General features: G+C 34.6%; 1 long non-coding RNA gene across 1 annotated transcript in view; it reads right to left on the reverse strand.

Moving 5' to 3' along the window:
- LOC135968684 (uncharacterized) overlaps positions 1-23,403 on the reverse strand; it is a 139,062-nt gene that overhangs the window by 110,274 nt on the left and 5,385 nt on the right. Inside the window, exons 2-3 of the long non-coding RNA XR_010583626.1 lie at positions 13,355-13,488; positions 12,510-12,658 (exon numbers count right to left, since the gene is read on the reverse strand). This is a non-coding gene — a long non-coding RNA (uncharacterized lncRNA). The remainder of the gene's footprint in view (positions 1-12,509; positions 12,659-13,354; positions 13,489-23,403) is intronic.

Raw genomic sequence — 23,403 nt, forward strand, 5'->3', positions numbered from 1 at the left:
TTCTTATTTTATTTGCATTCCTATTGAAAATCCATTCTGTTTAATAACAAGCCAGAGTTTCAGAGAGTTTATTCTGCTAATCTATTTGATTTCACTGGTGTAATCTTTCAAAATAATTTGATTTTAGGAATAATAATTGGACTATAGAGAAAACTATGACTGGGTTTGGGTTAATTTCTCTATGAAGAAATAAATATGATGATTCAAAACTTACTTGAGTAGACAAATGATAAAAACAACCACACGAGTTACAAACATTCAACTCCATTGCTATTTTGTTATTAAGGCTAAACTGTTTTAAAAACTTTTAAGAACATTTTTCAAAATTATTATTTTTCATGAGAGAAATTGTTTACCATTAAAAGTTACAAAAATTTGTGACATTATTAATTTATTATGTATATAAAATAAATGTAAATGTGATTTTTCACTACTATTGCTTTCAAATCTGTCTTCTAAAGATCAGTCATTTCTCATGTCCTCAATATCTATCTTTATTGACTACATAGTTATATAGATATCTATATAGGTATATAGATGTCTAAATATAGTATATAGCTATATATCTGTCTAAATATAGGTAAATGTCTAAATATATACCTATATCTATTTATAGATAGATAAATATGTCTATCTAGTTATCTATCTATCTATCAATCTATTTATCTATAGATAGATATAGGTATACAGATGTCTATAGATAGAAGGATTAGATAGATAGATATACAGATAGAGAGAGAGAGATGGTCCCACTTTGTCACCCAGGCTGGGGTGCAGTGGCATGAGCTCAGCTTGCTACAGTCTCCTCCCTCCCAGGCTCAAGCAATCCTCCCACCTCAACCTACTGAGTAGCTGGGACTACAGGTGTGCACCAACGTGTATGGCTAATTTTTGTACTTTTTGTAGATATGCAGTTCGGCCATGTTGCCCAGGCTGGTCTTGAACTCCTGGGCTCCAGCGATTCACCCTCCTTGGCCTCCCAAAGTGTTGGGATCACAGGCATGAGTCACCGCTTTCAACCATATTTTTTTCAATATACTAAACACAATTTATCTTAACACAATTTATTTAACACACAATTATTTAAATGCAATTTATTTAAACACAATTCATTCAATTTATATGGCTTTTAAAATATGAAAAATGCAAAACACTATAGTTATTTTGGTTTTTACTCTAGCTGACCTGTTCATGTGAGACAAAAACGACAAAATACTTACAAAAAAGATGTAAACATATTTGGATTAAAACAAGTTATCTTTCCCTCATCATGGCATTTCCCAAAACTGGATACAATTTATAAAATAACTAAATATTTCTATGTTTAATGCCTATATAAGACTATTTTAATGTCTGCATAAGATTGTATTGCATTTTAACTGACTAGTTGTAAACTCTACGTTAGAAACTTCTTAACAGCTTTTTCTCTTCTCCACTCAACCTCTAGTTATACAGAACGAGTTTCAGGCACCTGAGTGAGTTCTGTAACTCTGAGGAGGCTTAGCTGAATGCAAAGTCTCAAACTTTGGCATGAAGGTTAAAGAAAACTTCTATGCATCTTTTTATTGATGTCATTTAAAGTCTTGAAAGTAACCAATATTCTAAGTAGCCAGCAATGAATGCTTTCCTTGGATCTCATCCTTGAAAATGTCCAACCGGTGAAGATCAGAACAAAGGATATACTGTTCAATTGCCTGAATCTTACCATCTGATAAGCCTGTCAATGTGATTTTCCACTACTATTGCTTTCAAATCTGTCTTCTAAAGATTGGTCATTTCTCACGTCCTCAATATCAATCTTTATTGGCTAATGAACCAAGAAACCTTCTATTAATTTGGAATACCCTAGATTTTTCTCTTCGTACTTTTACATTTATGGAAACCTACTACATCAAGCAGTTTACTTCACAACCCCACCCCTAACCCCCCTCACACACACACGGAGCTCTTAATGTATGTAATTTTAATTCATAAAAATGTCACAGTGAAGTTACTAGAATCCCTGTGTATATTTCATTGATATATCACAGAACATCACCATTGATTTCTACCTTCTTGAGTGTGGGCCAGACTTAACAATTCTTTTCTTAAAAATGAAATATGGCAGAAATGATAGACTGACATTTCTAATATTAAGTTATACAAGAGACTTTGGTTTTTGGTTTGATTATTCTCTCTCACTTTCTGTTGAATTATATGCTTCTGGAATAAATCAATCCTATACCATAAGGCGGCCCTATGAGTGAACTTAGAAGGGGCATTTTTGAAACCTACTAACATACAAGTGAGTGAGCATGGAAGCAGAACCTCTCCTGACTAACTATGGGAATGACTGCAGTCCTAGTCAATACCTTGATTAAGGACCTTTAAGAAAGCCTGTATCGAACTATCTAGCTAAGGTGTCTCCGGGTTCCTGACCCACTGAGACTGTGCAATGATAAATGTGCTGTTTTCAGCACTGAGTTTGAGGTAATTTGTCACGTAGCAATAAATAATATGGTACTCAACAAAAAAATACATATGGAAAAAGTGAATAAATGAACAGCTAAATAAATAATTGGGCTTTATTTGAGCACGGTGTCTAGATTTAATTCTGACATTGATTGCATAAGAAAAAGAAGAAATTCATCAAACAGAAATAATTAGAAAATGTTATTTTATCTAACCTTTATTATTTGATGGTCTACAGATATTACAAAAGTAAATGCATATAAAATTGAGTTAGATTTTAAAATAAGGAAAGTTTTATAACAAAAATAATTATAAATTGGTTTCTCAAAGAAGGGTTTCAAACTCAGACAGGCTTTCTTCTATCTAGGATGGTTTAAGCTTGATGCCTGAGGGCTGGATTAGATGAGGTGCCTCTCACCCTTTGATATTATGATAATTAGCACTTATTGAGCCCCCATGGGGTGTATGTCCCATCATAGGTGCTACTTGAAGACTAGTTTAGACATGATCATTTTGATTTGATACAGAGAATACTCCATACATATTAATTTGAAAAATTCTTTCCAACTGATTTCATTTGTGGCCTCTTGTTTTTCTGAACTTACTGCACAAATTATCTGTGCAACTCATTTGTCAATCACTCATGTGCTGGCTTGTAACATTGCTTGAATTGTTGTTTTATTGATATTTAATTTGTACTGTAACAAAATATTTTTGACTCATTATTTCTTAGCATGCAGCTCTATATTTCTAACCGAATTAAGCTGTGCAGTCAAAGCTATAGCCAGTGAATTCTAAATGTTCTGATATAATGACCATGGAAATACCTGTCTTGCTGTCACATGTAGGCTTTGCTATACATTTGTGCAATATGCCTTTGAAATTCAGCTCACATTTGCATTCTTTCCTACTTTTTGGTTGAACTCACCTACAGACTCCTAGGTCACTCTTCATTCCTGGAAGACTTGGACCATGGCTCAGTGTTATGATTTTCCATGATATCAATATTGATGCTGACAAGGGAATATAATTAGAAATTAAATCTTCTCTCAGCCCAGTAAACCTCCCTATCTAGGTAGTAGGAAAAATAGTTTTATTGTTGAATATCTATTAAACCAGAATGTTTGTGATACACATCACAGGCAATCCTCTAAGGAAAGCACAAAGAGAAATCTTATCGTTTATATTGTCAAGCATATACAGCCCATTACACACGTTTTCAAGATAAACAATAACTAGTCCTCAAATAAGAGGACTTGACAGCACCATTTGTCACACATAGTTGAACCTGCATTCATCTGGTAATTGGGATGGCCATCTGTGTTTGCTGATTTGTTTATACACAAGAACAACAGACATCTCAACTCTTTATGATAGGATGTAGTTTTAAACTAGGAAAAAGGCATCTACTGAAATTAGGCTCCTACCGTCCCAGAGAAACAGGGAGATAAGGATGCTATCTCTCTTGGGGTTTACATTTTAAAGAGATGGCTCCCTGGTTCCTGACAAAGACATTCCTGGATTATAAAGATAGCAAGAGGCTTATATAGTTTCCAAAACATTTATATGCATTTCAAAGAGACAGAGAAAGAAATCACAAGTTTTCTAAAGTAAATGATGTGAAAAAAAGGGATAGGAGGAGAAATCTCATTTCCTAATTTCAACAGGGACAATTAAGCCTCTCATTTTTAATTTTTATTTGTCCTTACAATACTCATAATCCTTTCAACATGTTGGCTTCTCTGATTATGTGCAATTACAACAGTTTATCACTCCCTGAGTTATAGCTTTAATATCTTCCCTACTTAATATCAAACATATCATTCTCCAGCAATCACCTTCAATTTTCCAACTCAACTCCTTGTGTACTCCACTCAGAAAACAAATTTGCTTCTACCAGAACCTAAAACCCATCGATCCATGCTTCATCCTCATTATACCCGCATCAATCTGATTTATACAGCTTCGATTCAATGGCCCTTCATTAAAACCATTCCAATGTGTATATATTTTTTATTTTCATCAAGAAACTTTTATTGCGTTAAGTTCCTGTAGTGTTGCATTTTTCTTAACTTCTTTATTTTTATTCTCCTTTAGGGACAGAGATTAGCAGTGTATAATTCCAATTCTCTGTTCTCCTCTTCACATACAGCTGAATGAAGGGGGAAAGAAACACACAAGCATGCTGTTCAGTCTCACTTTAAATTCATGACCATTAGCTTCTAAGGGGACCTTCGTACTACCTAGTAATCTTACTATGTGTTACTAATCCATTCAGTATGGCTCTTTTCTAGAAGAGCTTTGACACTTTCTTCTCTTTCAGCCATTTTCCCTATTCAGATTTTTTTCCCCCTATTTTACTGACAAAATAGAATAATCTTCAGAAAACTGTTCTATGGTCCAACATTTACTAAGCTATCTTTATTTTGACAAATATATTCTTTCTAGCTTCTAGTTACTATGAAAGAGCTTTCAACATTCTTTTCAGCCATAATCACCTCTACTTATACAATTAATCCATTTTCTCTTGCCTAGTCAATAACATCAATCCAGCAATTTCCCCCTCTGTTCTGTATATATGTCACCACTTAAACTGGCTGTAATAAATGCTTATCTTAAAAATTAAAGCAATATACAAAAAACATCAATAACTACCTCTCTTTAACCCACATTCTCTCAAACTGCTCTTCTATTTTTCATCTTTAGTAACTTAAACTCTTTTGAATTATCTGTCTTGTTGCCTCTTGTCTCTCTCATCTTTTCTTCCTCATTTATGCCTAATATACATCTCAATATGCTTTTGTTACCCTCACAATTCTGAATAGTACTTATCAAGATTGTTTATGACTTCACACTGAAAAATTTATTAGCAATAATCCCCAGAATTATTTCCTATGGTTATTCCTTTGCTTAAAATTCGCCAATATCTTGTCATCTCATTCAGAATAAAAGCAAATTACTCCAAAGTGGCCAACAAGGCATTATGTAATATACTTTGTTCCAAAATGCACACACATATGCACATCAACCAGAATCACTGCCACTCATCTGTCTGCTGTCAGCTCCGACTCCTCTCACACTCATTACATTTCAAGCTTCCTTATCTTCCTGATTTTTGCGCACATTAAGTAATATCCTGCATCAAAATTTTCGTATTTGATATCTCTTGTGTCTATTATTCTTTTATATGTCTGTATTATTCATTACCATAATTCATGGCCCCTGCATAAATTTGATCTTAACAATTAAGACTTTCCTGAACTTTCCAAAGAAAATACAAAACAAAATAAAAGAAACAAAACAAAAATATCTTCCATTCCCCTCTCTGATACTTCTTCCCTCTTTCCTGAATTAGTACCATGTGATGTACTTTATTTTTCTTCTGCCCCCACCACCCACATTAGAAGAGACGTATTTATCTGAAAAAGATGTTGCTGTCTTTTTGTTTTTATGTTCTGTCTTCCTAGAACACTAACTGGCACAGAATGAGTACTTGTATTTGTCTGTTTTCACATTGCTATAAAGATACTGCCTGAGACTAGGTAATTTATAAAGGAAGGAAGTTTAATTGACTCACAGTTCTGCATGGCAGGGGAGGCCTCAGAAAACTTACAATCATGGTGGAAGTTGAAGGGGAAGCAAGGCATATCTTACATGGTGACAGGAGATAGAGAGGGAACAAAGGAAACTGCCATGTTTAAACCATCAGATCTTGTGAGAACTCGCTCACTATCAGCAGAGAGAACACCATGGGGGAAACCATCCCCATGATCCAATCACCTCCCAGGAGGTCCCACCCTCAACACATAGGGATTAAAATTCTAGATAAGATTTGAGTGGGGACACAGAGCCAAACTATAGTATTTTACCCTGACCACTCACAAATCTCATATCCATTTCACATTTCAAAACCAAAAATGCCTTAACTCCACCAAAGTCTTAACTCATTTCAGCATTAACTCAAAAGTCCAAATTCAAAGTCTCATCTGAGACAAGGAATATCCCTTACATCTATGAGCCTGTAAAATAAAAATCAAGTTAGTTACTTCCCAGATACAATGGCAGTACAGGCATTGGGTAAATGTTCGCATTCCAAATGGGAGAAATTGGCCAAAACAAAAGAGCCCCAGGCCCCATGCAAGTCCAAAACCCAGCTGGGCAGTCATTAAATATTAAAGCTCCAAAATCTCCTTTGACTCCATGTCTCACATCCAGGGCATACTGATGTAAGGGATGGGCACCTATGGGCACCCACTCCTCTGGCTCTGCAGGGTACAGCCCCTGTGGCTTCTTTCATGGGCTGGCATTGAGTGCCTGTGATTTTTCCAGGCACATGGTGCCAGCTGTCAGTGGATCTATATTTCTGAGTTCTGGAGGGTTGTAGCCCTCTTATCACAGCTCCACTAGGCAGTGCCCCAGTGGGGACTCTGTGTGGAAGCTCCAGCCCCACATTTCCCTTTTGTACTGCCCTAGCAGAGGTTCTCCATGAGGGTTTTATCCCTGCAGTAGACTTCTGCCTGGACATCCAGGTGTTTCTATACATAGTCTGAAATCCAGGCACAGGCTCCCAAGGCTCAATTCTTGTTTTCTGTGCATTTGCAGGCCCAACACCACATAGGAGCTGCAAAAGTTTGGAGCTTGCACCCTCTGAAGCAATGACTCGAGCTTTACTTTGGTCCCTTTTAGCCACAACTGGAGCTGGAGTGATTGGGATGCAGGCTACCAGGTCTTGGGGCTGCACAGAGCAGTAGGGCCTTGGGCCTAGCCCATAGAACCATTTTTCCCTCCTAGGTCTTTGGGCCTGTCCCGGGAGGGGCTGCCACAAAGATCTCTGGCATGCTTTGGAGACATTTCCCCATTGTCTTGACTATTAACATTTGGCTTGGCTCCTTGTTGCTTATGCAAATTTCTGCAGCTGGTTTGAATTCACCCCCAGAAAATGGGTTTTCTTTTCTACCACATGCTTAGGGTGAACATTTTCCACACATTTATGTTCTTCTTTCCTTTTAAACATAAGTTCTAATTTTAAATCATCTCTTTGTGAATGTATATGACTGAACACTTTCAGAATCAGCCAAATTACTTCTTGAATGCTTTGCTGCTTAGAAACTTCTTCTGCTAGATACCTTAAATCATTTATCTCAAGTTCAAAATTCCACCAGATTTGTAGGACAGGGGCAAAATGTCACCAGTCTCTTTGCTAAAATATAGCAAGAGTGACTTTTGCTTCAGTTCCCAATATGTTCTTCGCTTCCATCTGAGACCACCTTAACCCAGACTTCATTGTTCATATCACTATTGGCATTTTAGTCAAACCATTTAACAAGTCTCTAGGAAGCTCCAAAATTTCCTACATCTTTCTGTCTTTTTCTGAGCCCTTCAAATTGTTCCAATCTCTGTCTGTTACTCAGTTCCAAAGTCACTTCCATACTTTCAGGTTATCTTTATAGCAGTGCCCCACTCTCAGTATCAATTTCCTATATTAGTCCATTTTCACACTCTATAAAGATATTATCTGAGATTAGGTAATTTATAAAGAAAGGAGGTTTTATTGACTCACAATTCAAAATGGCTGGGGAAGTTTCACAAAACTTACAATCATGGCAGAAGCAAAGGGAAAGTAAGGCATGTCTTACATGGCAGCAGAAGAGAGAGAAAGAGAGAAGAGGAAATTGCCACTTTTAAACCATCAGATCACTATCATGGTTACAGCATGATCCAATCATTTCCCACCAGGTCCCTTCCTCAACTCATGAGGATTACAATTTGAGATGAGATTCCAGTGCACATAGAGCTAAACCATATCGTACAGTACTACTAGAGCTAGTACTCAACAATTATTTTGATGTATTAATGTTAAATCATTTATGATAACACTTTACACTGTATATTATATCTAAGCATTTTCCTTCACCTAACAATCAAATAGTATGAAACTATTAATTTTAGAAATCTCTAGAATTTTTCACATTAATAGAAAAGCTCTTGATTATTTAGCAATCACTTATTTAGAATATAAGCTTATTGAAGATACAGTCATTACTTTATATTTTTCATGATGTCCCACTTTATCTATCACTAGATTTTTACTCAGTATCTGCTCAATAGAAAATAATTATTATTTCATTGCGTAATTAGTTTGTTTTCTTAATTTAGTGACAACTAGAAAATTAAGATCATCCCTTACAACATCTTTTTTTTAATATTTCCTCAGTTCAAGGACTGTAATGGCTCTATTAAGATATTTTTGTGCTATTTAATAGCTTCCACAATATATTGTGTTCCTTCCTTTTTAATACCATCTAACATCATTTTTCAACATTCTCACTGGAATCTTGTCAAACTGCTTTCCTCAATGTCCTAGATATGTCATGCTTGCCAGCTCCACTACTTCATATATTCAAACAGCTGCAGAATTAACACATCCCTTATACAAGTCTATGTCCTCCACACCCTCCAAGGCTCAGGTTAACTTCAAATATTTCTGTGATTATACCAGTCCACACAAATCTAATGCTTCTGCAAACACCTACTACTTGTATAGTTAGTACGCCCGTGTCTTTTATATTTGTTTTTTTTTTTTCTGTAATTGTAGTATTATGTAGGTTATATTCAACTTCCAAATTGAGAGTCACTAGGCTTTATTTTTCCACTGAACCTAGCAATATGCTTAACACATTGTAAATTTTAATAAACTGACTAAGCTATCACTGAAATACTATAGCTAAATTATAATAACTGGTGGAATAATAATTCAAAATGAAACTTCTTATTCTGTTTGTGTATAAAATAAAATGTTAGCCTAGAGCATCAAATAGGAAAAAAAAAGATCCTAAATTTCCCCTCCTTCTAAATTTAGGCAGATATGTCCTCCAGCAGAATAGGAAAGTTTCTCATGTGAAATTTACCTCATAATCTAATCCAACCTATGTAAGCCAAAAATTAGATATTTGGGAAAAAAAATAAGTAAGGGTGACTGGATTTTTGTTTTTATGGAGAATACTGTAGAATGTTTCCACCTTTCCTCATGGAGGAAGGAAAAATGGTCCTTTCAAAGGCTAGTTGTTGAGAAATTGAAGGAATGCAGAAGACATAGAGAGTGTTTTATCTGAAATCTCATTGTCCCAGCCTGGTGTGGCCACAAAAATAGGGCATAATAATAGAGTGTTTGCAAGAGCTTGCTATTTGAATTCTGGAATTTGGGGATAAAGTTATGGATGCATAATGATGTTTAAGCCAATGACAGATGGCATATTATGATAATGGTCATATAGCATTCTAATGGAGCATATATGAAACACTAATATATAGCACTTGATTTTGGCAGTGAAGATCAAGCAGTGGAAATTACTGCTAGTAATGGTGCTGGACATTTGATTTTCCATATGAAAAAGTGTATATATAAACACATATATCATCTATGTATCTTTATGTACACTCTATGATGTTCGCACAAGGGAATTGCTTAACTATGCATTTCTCACAATGTATTGTAATCATTAACGGGGCATGACTGTATATACAAACATAAAAACTGGTGCGCTGTTTTTGCCTGGAGAATTCTAAAGTTTGGAAACAATACAGAACTGCTACCAATGTCCGGTTCAGAAGAAAGGACAATGGAGAAAGCATGCGCTGTTCCTTTTTAGCATGACCGGATGAACACAGCAGATATTAGCCAGGCCTGGGCCCTAGAGAGATAAGAGGAGTCAGGCTGAAAAAGAATTTCAGGAGGACAGATGGAGAACATAGATTGCGCTCATGTCAGGGACTTGCAGCGTGGAAGATCTCATGGGGAATTTTGAAGAACCATTACCTGATCCTCATGAGAGATATACATTTAAGTGAACACACACACACACACACACACACACACACACACACAAAAGCACTGGAAGCCAGCCATGGATAGCAAAGATAAAGCTTCACAAGAGGAGAACCCATGGATAGCAAAGATAAAGCTTCACAAGAGGAGAACCCAAGAGAATACTATTTTTGGTAAGTAGTTTTCACTTAAATCTTTTTTGATAATTTTAATACATCTACATGTTTGCTTGGTGCAAAGTAATTTTTCACACAGCATGAAAGTAATTACAGTAAACATTTTATTTTCACATTAGAAAGGGTTGATGCTAAGTCTAATATGCAAGAAGTTAAAAGGAGATTCTATAAGTATTTGAAATTAGAACAATGGTTCTGATTATTTCACTTTTACATATTTGTGTTTTTATTCTTAGGAGGCAAAGCACTAAATTCAAAAGGAATAAAAAAAACTGTTACCAACTTAATATATCGTATTGAAATTTATAATTTTAAGCTAAATATAGTAATCCCAAAGTAATAATATAAAGTTATTTTATAATAATATATATTAAAACATAAATAGTTCATTGTCTCCAAACCAAATCATAAAGTGATCTTTAATTTAATCTAATAGCTTGATTGCTTGCTTTCTACTCAAATATAAATTGCCTATGGGGTTTTATTAAATTTGGTTAATTTCAGAGAGTTGTCCTTGACATTTATATAAGTTGTGACAGACTCTCGCCAAGATTTTACCGAGGATGGCGCAAAGTAAGTTCAAAAAAGAAAATGAACAGAAGCAATCCATTTCCTTTATCATTATGCATTTACTCATAAGAAAACCAATCTTCAGGAAGTGAATCATGCACCTTAAAAATGAGTAGTGAATCCCAATAGCTATATTCTTAACTCTTCTAAAATGTCTTTTTGCCTTGATAATTTTACTTTATTTGCTGAAACCAAACTGTATAGGCACAAGAAAACTCAAGTATAACATATTCTTTTGGCTGCCATTATTTCCAGACTGATTAAATCTAGAGTTGACTACATCAGGGTGAGCTTCTTTATTACTACTTTTAAGTAATCAATTGATTTCTTGATGTCTGCTCTTCTTCTACAATGCATATAAGAGTTCACTTTTTGTCACATTATCCCACCAAAGGGGTGATACATGTTTCAGAGACGTTTTTCCGTAGCAGGATGCATTGTCTTCTGGCTATTTTACAAGTCTTACGCCACACATTAAAAACAAAGATAGCACTATTGCTTCCGAAATACTCTAAAGTGGTCCTGGCTGCATTATATGCCAGAAAGTCAGCCAAATACTGTGCTGATGTTCCTATCATGGTCTGTCATCACCTTGTTTAATATTAGATCAAAAGCTGCTGAAGTAGCTAAATTAGATTAGCTGTTTTGCCTTCTGCCATCATAATTACCATTTGGCTCCAAACACAGTTTTGTGGAGTATAGTGATTTAAAAATCTCTCTCTCTCTCTCATCTTGCATTACAGCTCATAACTGAAAAGATTATATACATTATTATAGGTAATTGGTATCTTCCTATGTGGTATTCACTGAGGTTTATACATGAGATTTTCTGGAGAAATAATATACCTCCTGGAGCCAAGATTCCCTTTAGGAATATAGGGAATTTTATAACCCTCATGGCCAAGACCATGTTATATATTATAACTAATTATATAATTATATATATTAGTTTATCAGGAGTAAGCATCTATGCATTAGTGCAAGCTGAAAAGAAGTTTTTGGCTGAGTTTTTGAAAGGATTAAAAAATTCCCAAATGGTTAATGGTTTGCATGCTTTTTTTTTTTTTTTTTTTTTTTTTTGGAGAAGAAGCTTACCTTTTCTTGGGTGAAGGAAACAGACAGCATACAAGGATGGTTACACAAGACTAAAGGAGGAAGAGTAAAACGGTCACATTAATTTAATTTTGAATGCAGCCTTTTAGAAAAGTTAGAGAGTGGAAAGGCCTGTAACAAGCCGCAAGAAGAACAATTTTAGAATAACTATTCTCAAGCACACAAATTCTAGACTGGGATCCTGGGGATGTGATTACATTAGATATTGTTAGAGAAGATGGGTAGTACAACACTCTTACCTTTCAGGTCTGAAGTTTATAACAGGCTAGAACCTCCAGACACCAGACATAACTATAGAGCAGAATGGGTAAGTGCCTTGACTTTTGACTTTTCTGAATCAGTGCTTTGGTACTGCCTCAGATTACACTACTTACTCTTGTCTGTTTTGCTCTCCTGGGTTACCAAAAAGATGAAATCTTTCAAGTTCTTGAGAGTATGGTCTGACGTAGGGAAGAACAGGAAGCCGTATGTTATTCACTGCTGCATCCTAGTTCCTAGCACATGGAAGATATTCAGAAATAACCTGCAGAATACAATAAACCATTTCCAGTTCTAATCTCAAGTTTATGAACAACTCCTGTCAGACTCAGTTTCCCTATCATGGAAGCTGAACATAATACAGGCACATATTTTTTAGTCATTTAAATAGCTAAAAGTCATAATGCATATTTTCATTTCCAATAGTAATATTTATTTTCCTGAAGGATCCTCTGTGCCAAACGGTTTCTTAAATTCTTTGAAGTTTAATACATGTTTAGATTTTTTTTCTCAATAAACTTATCAGAAGAAGAAAAGATTTGTAAGAACCTCCAATGAAAGATCAAGACTCTCATTTTGTAACTTAAAGTTGAATGATCCTATAATACCTGGGTATTTATTATTTATTAAATTACTACATCTCCATCATAATGCTTTTTTAATCTTTTCTATACAAAAGGAGTCAAGTGCAGTATCAGGATCATTGAACACTGACTTTTTAACTGTTCATAGATCCCTCCCAATGATGATTATGGCTATCAATGTAGGATATCATGTATCCTTGGAGGAAAACTTTGAAATATGATGAAACTATGGTTAGATTAAGGAATTAAGTTATGCCAATCAGTCTTGGGGGGATGAGCTATATAAGGAAATAACTCTTCATAGTAATAGATCTAATATATGTATATGAAATTAAAGATCACAGTTCATTCCTCAAAATCCATCTCAAGTCGCCTACCTTTGGATTTGGTTCAGGGTAGAAGACAAGAAGCCGGGCTTTTTTCATTTGTAGCATACCAACATCTAAGCTTTCATTGCTTGCTCTTCAAAGGTACCCCATTTGTCCCAAATTTGAAACAATTATTTTCTTACCTATATTTGGATGAGGGAAAAGAGAAGGGTACAATGATTTAAATTAGCTCATCCTCATCCTTCAAATATAAACATGGTCTATGTCATGATTCTCCTATTTGTTTTCAAGAATCTAGGCTTTCTAAACTCAAATTTAGTGCGAGAAAATTACAATTTTTTTCTGCTTTCTGAAAATAAATCTCTTTATTAATGGAAGAAATGTCAAATAGCTTAGTTACTTCATGAAGGTCAACTTAAGAAACCTTAAAAATATTAATATTTTGGGAATATTACCTAGATATTCGAAACCCGAGACTGAGAAATATCCTGATGAAGTTTCAGCCTCAAGAAATGCTTACAAAATTGAATCAAGATATTTATAATATATATTTTAGAAAACAATCTATATTATAAGTCCTTTCCTGGTTGATATTACAATATATTGATGTGCTCTCTCTTCTAAATTATTACATAAGAGTGAATATAAAGGGTCGTATAATAAGTAAAGATTTTGTTCACCAAATAATGAAGTTAGTAAGGAACTCATAAATTACTAAGCATAAATTACTGCTGCTTAAAGCTACTGTTGCCTAATATTTTTCCTTTAAGAAAGATTTAATTCTACTTATATGCATACGTACTTCATGTACAAGAACTTGGAATGTTCTTTCCCCAATATTTTGTATATTTTGACTGTCATTCATTTACAGTATTCCCTTTTGTAAGAGAAACAAATCACAGATAAACAAAGATAAAAATATAAAGTGTTTTCTGATTTAACTTTTCCAAGATAGAAGCTACATCAGAAAGTATATATATTTTTCTGAAACTTTCACTGGGCTTTAAAGTTATTTTCAAAATCTACAAAGTATCTATATGAAAAATGCTGTATGTGAGCTTAAGTAAATTTATAATTTCACCTTAAAACTATTCTCTCAGTGTACTAAATATAATTCCATAGAAACAATTTTGGTAACTATCTACCATCAATATAACTGACAAATGTTCCAATTTTTATTTTGTTTGTGAGAATTTGGCAACTTCATTTATTGTTTCCTATGTTTTCTTTTATTTTTGCTTGTATTTATTAACTTTAAAATTAAGAATTTAAATTTTTTAATTGAACAACTTAAAAAATTAAAATATATAAAAGTGTAAATATATTTAGTAAAATATAAAGGGTAAAAAAGATTAACATAAAATGCACCAGTCTCTCACCCAATGCTATTTCCAGGGTCAACTCTTAGTAGTTTCCACTGTGAGTTTTTGCATAAGTCTAAACAAATATGTGTAATGCCCCTGATTCTTGATGTATCAATTCAGTCCTTGTTTTCTGATTTTAAATAGATAAGGATTTGGTTCCCATATTATTTTCCCTTTCTCCTCACATTCCCATTTGTGATTGTTACACTATTCCAAAAATCCATCTCAAGTCCCTTTACCTTTGAATTTGGTTGGGGTAAGATATAAGAAGCACAACTTTTTCATTTGTGATATACCAGCGTCTATGATTTCATTGCTTGTTCTTCAAAGGTACCTCATTCATCCCAAATTTCAAACCTTGTAAGAATTGCCTTTAGAATTAGTATTCTATTTAAATTTATTTTTGTTTTTTCTATTATGGACCACTTCTTTTGGCTAATTATTCTACAAAAATATTACTGTTCTGTATTTTCTTTTGTCTCCTTCATTACAGTTCCCAATAGCAGTACTTTAATATGGCTGAATCAATAACAATAACTTTGTTATTAAGCATAATTATCTTTAATTACTTTCCAAAATGATAATTTAAGTGTATTACTTACCAAAAACTATTATTTTTGCTATGGAAATACTCGATTATGCAAAGAATACTAGTCCCTTCAATATGTATCAAATGTAATGACCATTTGAGCACTCAAGATGAAATATACTAAAAGTCAACATTAAGCATTTTCTCTTTTATTATGGTCTAATAATTCTTCAAATATTTCATCACCTTTTGGTTTTGTAAATTTAACCCAAACATTGAGTTGTTATTGTAATTACTACACTTGGTATTTCCTGAATTTCTAATTGGTTTTTCTTAAAATATGGCTGGAAATTTTCAAATACTTTCTTTGGTTTTATGTTTTCATTTCTGTTATGGTGTCTTTAATCAAGTTTTTCACATTCTTAGTGTGCACCCATTTTTTTTTATTTATCACTCATAGATTTATTCTTTCATGTGTAATTGTGGATTACAAGGCTATCTTTAACAGAAATTGTATTTGAAATAATCCTGCGTAGTCTGAGTAGAGCACTTGTTTGTCCAAGAAAGGTTAGATTGACTTCTGTAGGCTCCTGGGAGTTAATCACTGGAATGCTGAATTTTCAATTTGATGATCCTTGTGCTTCAGAGTATATTCAAGGGGGCATATTCAAATTTCATCTTTTTTAAAAACATCCTTAGCACAGACTAATAATTATGAATTGTTTATTGAGGTCATTTTTAATCAATCTTTTTCTTATAAGGTGTAGGTTTAGAAGTCTTGTTTTATTAGAACAATCTCCTTTTTCTACTTTCCAGTTCATGCAAGATCTAATTAGTTGTGTTATATTTGTGTGTCGAAAGTTAAACCCCTGATTTTTCTAAGCTAACAACTTCCTCTCAATCTGGGTCAAATCAAGGTCATGTGTTTTTATTGTTTATTTCTTAAATCTGTAATTCTTTTGAGATATTATTTAAAAATCTGTTGCTTCTATTTTATTTTAGCAGTTGTGGATTTTTTTTTTTTCTAGCAGCAGGCTTTTTAGTTTAGCCAGTCCACACATTTCCGGAAACTGACAGCTCTCATTTTATGGGTGTATGTACTTTGACAGTCCTTAGCTCTGTATCACCAACATGATTCACTTAACCTACCAGTGTGCAAAACCTAGTAGAATAGCTGAAAAAATTCTCTGGATGGTTCAGAAAACTGAAATTCATATGTTGCTTATTTCCAATCAACTTCCCCATATATCTAGTACTTAAGATTTGCTATCTTTCTTAGATTTTCAAATTCTCTCACATACTAATTCAGGCAGTGATGTCCATCTTAAGATATTTTGAGCAAAAGTCCAATCCATTGTAAAACACACAGCAAGCAATTCAGTTGCTCAAAGAACACTGAATATTGTTTTTCTACTCACATAATAGTCTGTGTTGATTACAAGAACTGTTCTACTTCACATGTTCTTTCATGGATTCAGGAGACTAACGTCATGTAAAAATGCCTACAATATTGTCATTTCACTTTCTGCCTTATAACTGAGCCTACCCGGCCGGGCGCGGTGGCTCAAGCCTGTAATCCCAGCACTTTGGGAGGCCGAGGCGGGCGGATCACAAGGTCAGGAGATCGAGACCACAGTGAAACCCCTTCTCTACTAAAAATACAAAAAATTAGCCGGGCGCGGTGGCGGGCGCCTGTAGTCCCAGCTACTCAGGAGGCTGAGGCAGGAGAATGGCGGGAACCCGGGAGGCGGAGCTTGCAGTGAGCCGAGATCGCGCCACTGCACTCCAGCCTGGGCAACAGCGTGAGACTCCGTCTCAAAAAAAAAAAAAAAAAAAAAACTGAGCCTACCCTCTTGTAATTGCTTTGTCAGAGAATAAGCGTATTTCTAAGGGATATGATGAATTATTTTTTACAAAGATGGTACTTTCAATTTTCATCAATACTTAGCCAATATTAGGCATTAATATTTTTCCTACTTTTTAAGTTTTTAGATGATGTGACATATGATTTTTGTTTTAATTCTCATTTCTTTGAGAGCAAATGTAGTGTTTTCGAATATACCTACAAATTGATTGATATAACCTTCTTTAAGAGGTGGAGGCTGGTTTTCCCTTTCTTATGTATGCACTAACTGAATAACTCAAAAGAGTCAAACATGGTGGAAATGACTGCATCAGGTATCCTAGACCAGGCATAGAGGCCGTTATGAGTCTCCTTGCTCTCACTCATGGATCGTTGGCTCTGAGAAAAGCCAGCTACCATCTCCTGAGGACACTCAATCAGTCCTATGGAGAGACCCACACAGTGAAGAAGACGCCTCTTGCCAACAACCAGCTAGGAATTGAGACCTCCCGCCTAAAGCTATAGAGTGCTATGAGTTGAATTGTGTCACCCCAAAATTCATGTGTTGATGTTCTAACCTCCAGTACCTCAGAATGTGACCCTATTTGGAAAGAGAGTCACTGGAGATGTAACTACATAAGGTCATTAGGGTGAAATCTAATTCAATATGACTGATGTTTTCATAAAGAGAGGGACATTTAAATACAGAGACAGACCATATACAGGGAAGACAAGGTGTGGAGACACAAAGAGAAGACACTGTCTGCAAGACAAAGAGAGAGGCCTGGAACACATCCTTCCCTCACAGCCCTCAGAAGAAATCAACCCTGCTGACACTTTGATTTTAGACTTCCAGCCTGTAGAACTATGAGAGAATAAATTTTTGTTGTTCTATGCCACTTAGTTTGCAGTATTTTGTTATAACAGCCCTAAGAAACTAAAATACATTAAGTGAGGCATTTTGAGAGCAGACAAGATCATTACTACAACCTCATTAAAAAACCTGGGTCATTCAGCTAAATTCTTGATCCACAGAAAATATGAGACAATAAATGTTTATTGCTTTAAGTCAGTAAGTTTTGGGATAATTTTTTATGGAGCAGTAGATAACTAATAAAATTGGTTAAATTGAATAATCTCAATAATGTATATACATGTGTCATATCTATTTTTAATTATATAATTGCACATTTTTATTGTAATCTTTATTCCATTCTTGATAAGTAAACACTTTCTATACAAAACTTTTTAAGGACTGCTGTAATTTTTCTTCTACTACTAAGTTGCCATTTGTAAAAATTGTACTTTAAGTTCTGAAATACATGTGCAGAATGGGCAGGTTTGTTAAATATGTATACATGTGCCATGGTGATTTGCTTCACCCATCAATCAATCATCTAGGTTTTAAGCCCCACAAGCATGCATTAGGTATTTGTCCTAATGCTATCCCTTCCCTTGCCCCTCACCCCCTGACAGGCCCCAGTGTGTGATGTTCCCCTCCCTGTATCCATGTGTTCCCACTGTTCAACTCCCACTTATGAGTGAGAACATGTGGTGTTTGGTTTTCTGTCCTTGCAATAGTTTGCTGAGAATGATGGTTTCCAGCTTCATCCGTGTCCCTGCAAAGGACATTAACTCATTCTTTTTTATGACTGCATAGTATTCCATGGTGCGTATGTGCCACATTTTCTTTATCCATTCTATCATTAATGGGCATTTGGGTTGGTTCCCAATCTTTGCTATTGTAAATAGTGCTGCAATAAACATATGTGTGCATGTGTCTTTGTGGTAGAATGATTTATAATCCTTTGGGTACATACCCAGTAATAGGATGACTGGGTCAAATGATATTTCTGGCTCTAGATCCTCAAGGAATCACCACACTGTCTTCCACAATGGTTGAACTAATTTACGTTCCCACCAACAGTGTAAAAGCATTCCTATTTCTCCACATCTTCTCCAGCATCTGTAGTTTTCTGACTTTCTAATGATAGCCATTTTAACTGGCATGAGATGGTATCTCAATGTGGTTTTGATATGTATTTCTCTAATGACCAGTGTGAGCTTTTCTTCATATGTTTGTTGGGCATGTAAATGTCTTCTTTTGAGAAGTATCTGTTTATATCCTTCAACCTCTTTTTGATGGTTTTTTGTTTGTTTGTGTCTTGTTTTTTCTTTTCTTTTCTTTTCTTGCAAATTTGTTTAAGTTCCTTGTAGATCCTGGATATTAGACCTTTGTCAGATGGATAGATGGCAAAAATTTTCTCCCATTCTTTAGGTTGCCTCTTCAGACTGATGATAGTTTCTTTTGCTGTGCAGAAGCTCTTTAATTAGATCTGATGATAGTTTCTTTTGCTGTGCAGAAGCTCTTTAATTAGATCCCATTTGCCAATTTTGGTTTTGGTGGTAACTGTTTTTGGTGTCTTAGTCATGAAGTCTTTGCCTATGACTATGTCCTGAATGGTATTGCCTTGGTTTTATTCTAGTGTTTTTATGGTTTTGGGTTTTACATTGAAGTTTTTAATCCATCTTGAGTTAATTTTTGTATAAAGTGTAATGAAGGGGTCCGGTTTCAGTTTTCTGCATATGGCTAGTCAGTTTTCCCAGCACCATTTATTAAATAGGGAATCATTTCCTCATTGCTTATTTTTATCAGGATTGTCGAAGATCAGGTGGTTGTACACGTGTGGTGTCACTTCTGAGGCCTCTGTTCTGTTCCATTGCTCTATATATCTGTTTTGGGCCCAGTACCATGCTATTTTGGTTACTGTAGCCTTGTAATACAGTTTGAAGTCAAGTAGCATGATTCCTCCAGCTTTGTTCCTTTTGCTTAGGATTGTCTTGGCTATACAGGCCTTTTTGGGTTCCATATGAAATTTAAAGCAGTTTTTCTAATTCTCTGAAGAAATTTAATGGTAGCTTGATGGAAATAGCATTGAATCTATAAATTACTTTGGGTGTTATGGCCATTTTCACAATATTGATTCTTCTTATTCATTAGTATGGAATGTTTTCCCATTTGTTTGTGTCCTCTTTTATTTCCTTGAGCAGTGGTTTGTAGTTCTCCTTGAAGAGGTCCTTCACATTCCTTGTAGGTTTTATTCCTAGGTATTTTATTATCTTTGTAGCAGTTATGAATGGGATTTCACTCATGATTTGGTTCTCTGTCTACTGCTAGTGTGTAGGAATGTTTGTGATTGTTGCACATTGACTTTGTATCCTGAGACTTTGCTGAAGTTGCTTATCAGCTTAAGGAGTTTTTGGGCTGAGACAATGGGGTTTTCTAAATATACAATCATGTCAACTGCAAATAGAGACAATTTGACTTTCTCTCTTCCAATTGGAATACACTGTATTTCTTTCTCTTGCCTGATTGCCCTGGCCAGAACTTCCAGTACTATGTTGAATAGGAGTTGTGAGAGAGGACATCCTTGTCTTGTGCCGGTTTTCAAGGGGAATGCTTCCAGCTTTTGCTGATTCAGTATGATAATGGCTATGGTTTTGTCATAAGTAGCTCTTATTATTTTGAGTTATGTTCCATCAATACCTTGTTTATTTAGTGTTTTTAGCATGAAGGGGTGTTGAATATTATTGAAGGCCTTTTCTGCATCTATTGAGATAATCATGTGGTTTTTGTCAGTTTCTGTTTATGTGATGGGTTACATTTATTGATTTGCTCATGTTGAACCAGACTTGAATCCCAGGGATGAAGCAGACTTGATCTTGGTGGATAAACTTTTTGATATGCTGCTGGATTGGGTTTGCCAGCATTTTATTGAGGATTTTTGCATGAATGTTCATCTGGGATATTGGCCTGAATTTTTTTTTTTTTTTTTAAGGTCTCCACCAGGTTTTGTTATCAGGATGATGCTGGCCTTATAAAATAAGTTGAGGAGAATTCTCTCTTTTTCTATTGTTTGGCATAGTTTCAGAAGGAATGGTACCAGCTCCTCTTTGTACCACTGGTAAAATTCAGATATGAGTCTGTCTGGTCTTGGGTTTTTTTGGTTGGTAGACGATTAATTACTACCTCAATTTCTGAACTTATTATTGGTCTATTCAGGGATTCGATTTCTTCCTGGTTTAGTCTTGGAAGGGTGCATATGTCCATTAACTTACCCATTTCTTCTAGATTCTCTAATTTACTTGCATAGAGGTGTTTATAATATTGTCTGATGGTAGCTTGTATTTCTGTGAGATCAGTGGTGATATCCCCTTTATCATTTTTATTGTGTCTATTTGATTCTTCTCTCTTTTCTTCTTTATTAATCTGGCTAGCAGATTATCTATTTTGTTAATCTTTAAAAAAAAACAGCTCCTGGATTCATTGATTTTTTTTTTTTGAAGGATTTTTTTATGTCTCTGTCTCCTTCAATTCTGTTCTGATCTTAGTTATTTCTTGTTTTCGGCTAGCGTTTGAATTTGTTTGCTCTTGCTTCTCTAGTTCTTTTAATTGTGATGTTAGAGTGTTGATTTTAGATGCTTTCTGATGTGGGCATTTAGTGCTACATTTGCTTCTAAACACTGCTTTAGCTGTGTCCCAGAGATTTTGGTACGTTGTCTCTTTGCTCTCATTGGTTTCAAAAAAGTCTTTATTTCTGCTTTAATTTCGTATTTACCCAGTAGTTATTCAGGAGCAGGTTGTTCAGTCTCCATGTAGTTGTGGCATTTGAATGAGTTTCTTTCTTTTTTTATTTTATTTTATTTTTTTAGATGGTGTCTTGCTCTATTGCCAGGCTGGAGTTCAGTGGCGTTGAGTGAGTTTCCTTATCCTGAGTTCTAATTTGATTGCACTGTGGTCTGAGAGACTTTTTGCTATGATTTCCTTTCTTTTGCATTTGCTGAGGTATGTTTTCCTTCCAACTATGTGGTCAATTTTAGAATAAGTGCTATGTGGTGCTGAGAAGAATGTATATTCTATTGATTTGGGGTGGAGAGTTCTGTAGATGTCTATTAAGTCGTCTTGGTCCAGAGCTGAGTTCAAGTCCTGAATACCCTTGTTAAATTTCTGTCTCGTTGATCTTCTAATATTGACAGTGGGGTGCTAAAGTTTCCCACTACTATTTTGTGATAGTCTAAGTCTCTTCGTAGGTCTCTAAGAGCTTGTTTTATGAAACTGGGTGCTCCTGTATTGGGTGCATATATATTTAGGGTAGTTAGCTCTTGTTGCATTGATTCTTTTACCATTATGTAATGTCTTTCTTTTTGTCTTTTTTTGATCTTTGCTGGTTTAAAGTCTGTTTTATCAGAAGCAGACTCTTTATCCAATTTGCCTGTCTGTGTCTTTTAATTGGGGCATTCAGGCCGTTTATATTGAAGTTTAATATTGTTATGTGTGAATTTGATCCTGTCAACTAGCTGGTTATTTTGCACATTTGTTGATGCAGTTTCTTCATAGTGTCATTGGTATTAGTTAACATTTTTGCCTTTTAATATTATTTAGGATATTTTGTAAGTTTATATGTTCTAAACATGCACTTAATAAGTCTATTTTACTTTATAAAGTATAAAAATCGTTTTACTGATTCTAATTTGTCTCAACCTAAAAATAATAGGTTTAGAAGATAAAAATATTTTCTAAGATTTTCTCAGGACAGTAACTAAATATTTGTTTTAAATATTTTGCTTCTAGTCAAAATTTCACATATTTGATTTTGAGATAGAAAAGAATCCCATTCCAATGAACTAATACAGTTTTGAGAAAGGGTTATTCTAGAACTTGTTAAGTAGAAATGAATTACTTACAAACCTTCTTTCATAAGGAAAATTTCCAATTATTAGCTTCTCTAAAGATAAGGAGGTTAAGTGTAGACAACTCTTACAAATTCACTGACCACAGAGCCAAATTTTTTTCTTTGTCTCTAGGATTTAAACCTGGGAACACAGATTAGTTTTAAGGTCTTAGCAGAAGGATACCGTGGAGTATGTATTTTTGCGTCTGTTTCTTTTTTATTATGCATTTTAAAATGGTAAGCTTTGACTTGATATCCTTCTCCAAGAAGCAGAGATAATTCCAACCAGGAAGAAGCCATTACTTATAACCATGAATCATTTACATTAAAATTTAAATTATAATTTAGAATGCATAAAAACAATTTTAAAATGTAAAGTATTAATTCTTACCTTTCTACTCACGTAACATCAAATCGATTAAACCAGCTAAAGTAGCCAATAAATTACTTTAAAAAACAATTGCCAATAAAATATAACAGTATACTTATAAACATATATTTATGTAGTGGGTTGCAAAAAAGGATAATTTCACTAAAAAATTAAATGTGAAACTGATGTCCAATCAATATTTTTAGCTAACAACAGTGTAAAATGGTGAAAATGGAAAACATACAATATTAAACCTATG

The sequence above is a fragment of the Macaca fascicularis genome, chromosome 1 (assembly GCF_037993035.2).
Source record: "Macaca fascicularis isolate 582-1 chromosome 1, T2T-MFA8v1.1".
NCBI lineage: Eukaryota > Metazoa > Chordata > Mammalia > Primates > Cercopithecidae > Macaca > Macaca fascicularis.